We start from the raw sequence: 8,351 nt of genomic DNA on the forward strand, positions 1-8,351 counted from the left end.
ACTGGCATAATTTCATTCACTTCAGCATATACTAATAGATGCAAAAGGTTTTTGTACCTTACATAATTTTAAATCTTATGTAAACTAACGTAATTAATAACAAAATCAAAACATAGATCAGAAACTGCATAAAATTTAATTAATAATTACTACTAGTGTCACACGAAATGCTATGAAATTAATTAATAAAATAAGAATGAGATAAAATATATAGAATTAATATTCCACATGTGTGAAGTTTGGAAGTTTTACGTTAAATATTTTTTTAATTAAGTATTTTTAAAAATGACCCCTTAAAGCATAGGACCTTTCGTAATTAGAACTTGCAAATCCACTTCGCTAGTCTTTCATAACATTGCTTTTCTTTTATTAACAAGAAATATTGCATTCAATTATTTAATTTAAGATATCAAAAATAATGCTACTGAAAGGCATGAATACTTACTTAAATTTGAAATTAATTTGGTTGACTTAAAATAATATTTAAAAAAAATAAATCTTCATATATACGTCTAAAAATCAGACCTTATACTAATTTTCTTTTATTTGAATGATATCTGAATTCTGCCTTAATTTGGACTAGTAAATCATTGGGCAATTAAATTGCAAGCTATAAGAGAACTAATGTAGTTTACAAATGCACTGAATTTTATTTCCGGTATTAACTTTCAAAGAAAGTAAAATTTTCTGCATATTTGCATCATTTGGATTGATAGAATATGGCAAAGCATGCAAAGGCTATCAGCCTAAAGGGAAGTATATATTCATGGGCGGTTTTGTAAGGAAAAGTAGCTTGCATTTCCATTTATTCATGTATATATATATATATATATATATATATATATATATTTACATTGTTAATGCTAAAATCAATGCTTCATTAAAAATTCATTATTATTTTATTTTTAATACAACATACAGATACAGAATTGTTTTAAATTCCAATAAACAATAATAATTTATTTTTAAGAAAACTTATTTTATGATTTATATATTATATTACATGAATAAGAGAAACATTTGTCAAGAAATGTATTAAACTTGTATTAGCAGATTCATGCTATCCTAGTAACAAGACTATCATAATTCAAAACTGTATTAAAACTGGGCAAAATAAAATCAACATAAATTCTACATTAAATGTTTAAAAACTTATAAGTATGCAGTTGGTAGTTATATATACAATATAATATATGTTGTCATTTATAAAATATGAATGAAATGATATTTTTGGAAATAATGCACAAAATTTTAGTTTTGTTTTATAATTAGTTTAACGAATTGTTAGAAAAATATTTTAGGTCATTTCCATTTTTCCCCTGTTGATATTGGTATATTAAAGTATATGGAATAATTAAGTTGCATCTAGTTAGTAAAACAAAACATTACGAAAAGTATGATACGGCATATTTTTAATCAATATAATTACTTCATTTTGGAATTATAATATTTTCGTAAGAAATTAATACCACTGAAAAAAATATTATTACACTAAAGGAATAAACGAGATTCTCGACTGAGTTGTTCAAGTTTCTGTAATTTTGCTTCATAACACTCTCGTACATAAACATATTAGACTGAATTATAAACCAGGTATAACTAATTAGATAATCCTAGAAAAAGAATAAACTAAACCTAGTAAGCAAAAAATATATACATTACATTCAGAATTCTAAATGTTTATATAAACGTTTCTCGCAAGGCCTGCCGGGAAAAAGATGTCAAACGTTCTTTGGTCAGACGATTGGAAAAGAACGCTAACATGATTAGTTTTGTTTTCAACAACCACATTACCATTTCAATTAAATACCACAAACAGGGATTAAATTTTGGAATAATTAGTTTTAAATAATAATACGGGCAATTTAAGGCGTAATTTATCGGATGCACAATGACAAAATACTACTATTAGATCTGCATTTGGAATAAATATTTTGCACTCTTTCAACTCATTAGACATTACGAACACTGATATTAATTAATCGCAAAGCTTAAACGTTTAAATACTTACTCACTACATATAACAGTGCAAAGTGCATGAGAATAATTTGCATAAAATTAACAAAAAATGTTTCAAGCAGTAATTGTAAACATTTTCTTACTTACCTGCGCTATACAACCAACATGCATTCAGCCATGTTTTTTTCTGCAACTAGTTTTCAAACCCTTTTCTCCTGATTGGCTAATTTCCAGTCAGTCACGTGATTCTTCCGCGCGGCTACTGAAACATTATCTGTAATGCTACAAGCAAATCAGCTGTTACCGCTACAGTTTGCTTTCAACCTGTTACCATTACAGGGAATTCTTCTGTAACTTTTTGATTTCTGTAACTTTACAAAACTTTTGCCTGTAAAGAGCGAACTTTTTTTTTTTTACCGCGTGCAGGCGCAATTGGTACTGTATGTGCAGCGTGATGTGACGGTAATCTCGGCTACTGGTATACCGAGGGTATCCTGAGCTTGGCCACCGTATATGCGACCTCTCATCGTCTGATACCAGCACCTCCTCAGAGAAAAGTCAGAAAGGCTTAGGTGGCGGGTTAATAGTAGAGCCGATCCTTCAGCTTCCATTATCCCTATGTTTTCCCCCTCTCGAACAACTGATTATATTGTTTTCGATAGTTTTCGTCTGTTTTTGCTGTTGATTGAAGTAACTGAAAAGAAATATTATAACTTCTTGAAGTGGTAAAGTTTAATCATTAGCAACAAATAAAGGTATTGCCTGTGAAAATGAGATAAGTTGACTCGAAATGAATGGTAATATTACAATGAAGTTTTTAAACTGAAGTATTATTCTTCTGTTCATTTGAAGTCATAGAAAAATTCACATAAAGTTGTCATTATTGTGAATAATGAAACATTAATATTTTTTTAATAATCTGTACCAGTCAATGATCTGTACCATTTAATATTGTGTATAATCTATACCTGAAAAACATATTTTTTTGCCCTTGAGAAAAGTTTAGATTTATAATTTTCCCCCTTAATTTTCATGTTTTAATATTAATTCATTTTACGTATGAATACTTTTAAGCAAAATAAAAAATGCAAAAAATTTTTAACAGACTTATATAATTGATTAAAATTATTTTCATGACATTTAGATCTCGAAGCTTAAGAACACTTTTAAAATTACTGTTTTAAATACATTATTTAACTTTTTATTTAACGTACTAAGACAAATACAATTAAAAAGAACTAGTGATGAGCATCGTTAACGTGTGCTATAGGCTCATTCTCGAACACAGCTTTAACTTTAGCATCGTTAAACAGACGTAATTTTGAATTCCCCTACTGTGATACCATCGTTATCCAAATTTCGAAACTCTTACATTTATATAGGGTATGGAAAAACATTTATGGATCAAACTGAAAATTGAGTGGCAGGAAACGTGACTGAAACATCAATCGCAACTGTACAGCAAGTATGTGAACATATTGGATTTTAGCAAAAATTTAATTTAACGACAACAAAATAAATATATTTCAATCACACACAATAATAATAATAATAATAATAATAATAATAATATCCCTTTTACATTTTGCCTGATAAATTCTGTGGGTTTGGGCTAAAAAGTTTGCATTGCAGACCTAGTCTAAGAGTTACGCACCCCCCCCCCCAAAAAAAAAAAAGAAAAAAAAAAAAGAAAAAACTGAAAGCTTTTATATTTTACATTACGCCGAAACGTTTTGTGTTCCCTTTATTTATAAATGTATGTACTTCGCTCTTATGCCATAAAGTTCCAGTGTTGTCAAAAGTGTTGCCATTGCTCGCTTTTAAATCGTTGAGTTTGTTGATAAAAATTCGTTAAAGTTTTACAAAATATTAAATAGATAATAAAAAATATTCCAAATTCCAGATTTGGCCTTCCAGATGCCCATGTTCGGATGGAAACGTACGTTATTCAAAACTGGAGGGCTGGTACATTATTCAAAATTGGTAGCGTTGTTTTATCACAATGCGAGAAACATACATATATTTATGCAGATTCTTCATAATTCAATTTCTTTAAATATAATACAGGGCTCTAATATTTAGTTGCAACAATTTGAAAAGTGAAACGACATTTATAGTTTTCAAAGCAAAAATGCCAAAACAAAATTAACAGCCCTTTGGGGTAAAAAGGCTTCAGTTCCTCCTTCAATATTCTAACATCTCTTAGGATCAGTGCTTCGATGACTTATAAGTAATTATTCTTATTTAAAAACGACTGACACTGTATTAAAAACGTGGAGTTAATGTTTTATTTACCAAAAGTTATTTCTTGCTGAAATTGATTTTAATTTAGTAGAAATTTTTGACAAGTGTCTGCTCATTATCCCCTCCTACGACACCTCACGAAACTTCCACTGAATATATGCCTTTGAGTGAAAATTATTGATTAGCCTATTAAATAAACTTTAAAATTATTACCAGCTGTAATATTTATTGCACATGTATTCCTGGTTTATAGAAAATGGCAGTAAATATTGACCGTCTTTGCATATGACAATAGTATGAAGCATGCTTTTGCGTAGTATCCGCAGAAAATTTCCTTCAATTTACCTCTCAATAGTAAAAAACTTCTGTATTGATTAATTAAAGATATTTCAATTTTCTGATCTTTACAAGAGTATTTAATGGACAATCTTTTAATACTTCTAGTAACGTTTAACATTTATATTGTAATTTTAATTGATATTTCGTTGTGTTATGTCTAAAGCTCTTTTGGGAAGTCTTTATACTGAATGATTTGAAGAACTAGACTTCCACTTGCAGAACATCTTCATATAGCTTAAGATGCCAAACGTCCAGCTGTCAAGCTTCTGGCAGATATCATAGTTTATGTGAAAAGTATTGAAACCTTTTTGTGTAATTAACGTATTTAAAGAACAAATTATAAAATTTTGAAATGAAGTGGAGAAACCTAGGCTAATTTTACATATTCTTAATGAAACAAATATTTTTAATTTATTTTATCGTATTAGGCTGGTTTGACCGTAAGAACTATTTAATCGTAATTTACTGCGATCGGAGTGACATCTGTGCCTATTTTAATTCTTTCAAGAGAAATTTTTTATTCTGAAGATTTACGGAAAGACACGGAAAAACAACAATAAAAAGAACAAAGATTTCGATTTCTTCTTTTCACTGTTGCAGTGTTGTTTGCCTTACTTTTCCTGAATCGTTATCTGCATGATTCTATTTTCTACCTATTGTGACATTAAAATTAGAAAAGTATTGAAGTAAATTTTCTTCCGCGTTGAGCGAGCAATAGTGGCATTGTCCTTAAACAGTTTCTTACTGTTTCGTAGCAAAAGTCTTAGATCCAATAATAGAATCCTAGAAGCACAACAAGCAAGGATCTCTGACCTGGTCACATTAGAAAGTCATCACGTGATCGAAATACAGTTGCCCTTTTTGTACGAAACCTTTTCCTAACCGTGTCAGGGGCGGTATTTTCTTCACTGCGGTTCATTGGCCTTCCATTTAGAGGCCTCTTTAGTACAAGGCGATTTCGGCACGTCTGAATACGTTGTAGAGTTGAACGAAGGCGAAAAAAAAAAATTTTTTTTATAGCAGGTTTGTACCTAAATTTCGCTTGCTATGAAAACACGTACATGTGTTGTTCGATACTGTCTCGCCGTTATGTTTTGGTCTGTAAGTATAGGGAGAAAAATTAGCAGGAACAAAGTATATACGGGGTTGCTTCGGTTTTATAAAGCGCAATAACTTTGTTAAGATAGATAGATGTATTTCAAATTTTTTAAGGTTGTTTAAGTTTATTCCTCATCGAATATATTAACATATTCCTTTCAAAGCGGTTTATCTTAAATTAAATTATGCTAATATTTTTAACATTTGAAATGGGAAAAAATTTCTATTGTATATATTAGCATCCTGTATAAACTAAAATAAGTACTTGACTAAATAATAGCAAGGAAAAATTAAATGACAAGAATTTATACAAAAGTTAATTCTATTAATATTTCTAATTAGTGAATAACTAAAAATTACATTTCAAAAGTCCTTGTGTTACTAATACATTATGAATAATACTGTAATCGCTATACAGAGATCGGTTAGAATGTTCACAATACAGGCGATATACGCATTTCAAAGCACCTATTATTTACAAAATATTTAACATTTTTAACATTATGAACGTTAAAAAAAACGCAAGATGTTATTGGCGTTTGCAAAATAACCAGTATAGTTCGATGTTTTTGATATTTACGAACTAGGGAACATATTTTGGCATTTCTGATATTTACGAAATAAAACATATATTTTAAGGTGCTTGATATTTTAAAAAATAAATATAATTTGATACTTTTGACATAAGTACAAAATACTACAATAGTATCTCTTTAAATCGAAGTGACAGAGAGACATGCTTTGGACAAACATTTTCTCATTTGAATGGTTGCTTTCATTAAAAAGCGGAAACGATTCTATTTGGATATACTATACGAAAATAATCCTATTTTAAAACTATTTAATAAACCTATTTTTTTTCAAAAATAATTCTATTTTAAATGCACATTGCATAAAATTTTAAAAAAAATGAATGAAATACTTATTAAATTTATTGCATCAATAAAAAGAATATGCATCTGCATTTATCACACACACACACAAATACAGGGGAAAAAAGTTTAGTTCTTATTTTTTTCATAACTGTTGCTTTAAAGTTGTTAGATAGATATCCTAAAATTGAAACTAAAAATGCACATGACGAAGCAAATCAAATATTGCAGTTCAAGTGTATGGATTTGGGGGAAGGGGGAAAGTTGAGTGAAGATTACATACCAAAACACGAAATTTTTAACAGTCGTATTTTACATTCAAACCAACTGACATTGTTTGCGCAAGGGGAAGAGACGTACACAATATAAATTAAGTCTTTAGCCGAATTCGAAACAGAATTAGCATAACTCATCGATGTGCTTAGGAGTATGACAGACGTCAGCTTCTAGACAAAGAAATCGCACTTCACTATTTTTGCTAGTTTGCATTTCTTAAATGACATTATATCTTAAATGACTTTATTATCCATACAAAATAGCATTTGCCTCTACAATTAATTCGACAATTGAAAAACATTCAGTTCATAAAAAATTCGGTATATACATTCGTGGTAAAAAAATAAGCGACAAATGCTAAAAGAAAAGATACGAAAGTAAAAAGGGATATTAAAACAGGCCATTTACATATGAAGTAGAAATTGCATCGCCGAATGCAAATAGGCAATCAAACTTAACATGGAACGTGATACCGCAGTCACACCACAACGCCTTAAAAAGGGGCGTGCCGGACCTTATGTATCACTACGCAAGCAGAGATAATTCCGTTTAATCCGAAATAGTCAAAGCGGAAAGCATGAGTCTAAGACACCACCTGCACGAAGAAATGAGTTGGAGGACTGTCGGAATTTTGCAAGCTAGTGCAACAGAATTCGCCGTTGCTAGTGAGCTGAATGTGCGTTATTAGTGTTCTCTAAAGGCTGTGGAATCGTTACCAAATCGTTACCCGAGTCTGTAGAATCGTTACCCAAGTCTTCTACAGGGATCAAAACCAGTGTAAAAGACGTGAGTCTGGACTTCAGAGGATTACCACAACGACAGATGATCGCTTCCTGTTGCTATGTGCAGAACGGCCTAGATGAGCGGTCGCCAACCGGTAGTCCGTGAAAAACTTTTGATGGGCCGCAGAAAAATTGGGACATTATTTATATTTTTATGAAGATTCAGTTTTATAGAATATGAATTATACTTTGTTTAAATTTTAGCGAAATTCCTTCTGAATTCAGCGAATTTTTAGCTACTTTTGCAGGTGTATCTAGCGACATTTGAAAGTGAGAGTTGGTATCGATGGATATGCAATTGTTATCAATAATAGCGCGAACTGGAATTCTCTTTCCTTTTGAATTACAAACATATGCTAGTGTGTTCGTTAATAACACGAACGTTTTCCTCCGTGTCAATAGGCATCTTGATGGATATTTTATGAGAACCATTTGCATTCTTGTTTATAATTGCATCACTGGAAGTTACCGCTTTTGCTTTGTCTAATTGTTGATCGATGGCGGCATTGCTAAGTAAGCGATGATTATTATGTTTACAACAATTAAAAATTTGGCAGCATAACACTGTCAGTTAATATTGCTTTGCGTTTGCCGGTTTGTTCTTGCTTTTCGTGAAGTTCCTTTTCAGTGATATGGAAATGTGAAGCTTTCTCTACAAGAAGATAGGATTTTTGCACTTTTCATGTAAGTTTTCAATGTGAAAGAAATATGTGTAGTTTGCTGATTATTATTGTATAAATGTATTTACCTTTTTTTTAAAAAAAATTCATATTAGTGGTCT

The sequence above is a fragment of the Stegodyphus dumicola genome, chromosome 2, assembly GCF_044657685.1.
Source record: "Stegodyphus dumicola isolate Sdum_Otavi_A_Nest chromosome 2, ASM4465768v1".
Lineage (NCBI taxonomy): Eukaryota > Metazoa > Arthropoda > Arachnida > Araneae > Eresidae > Stegodyphus > Stegodyphus dumicola.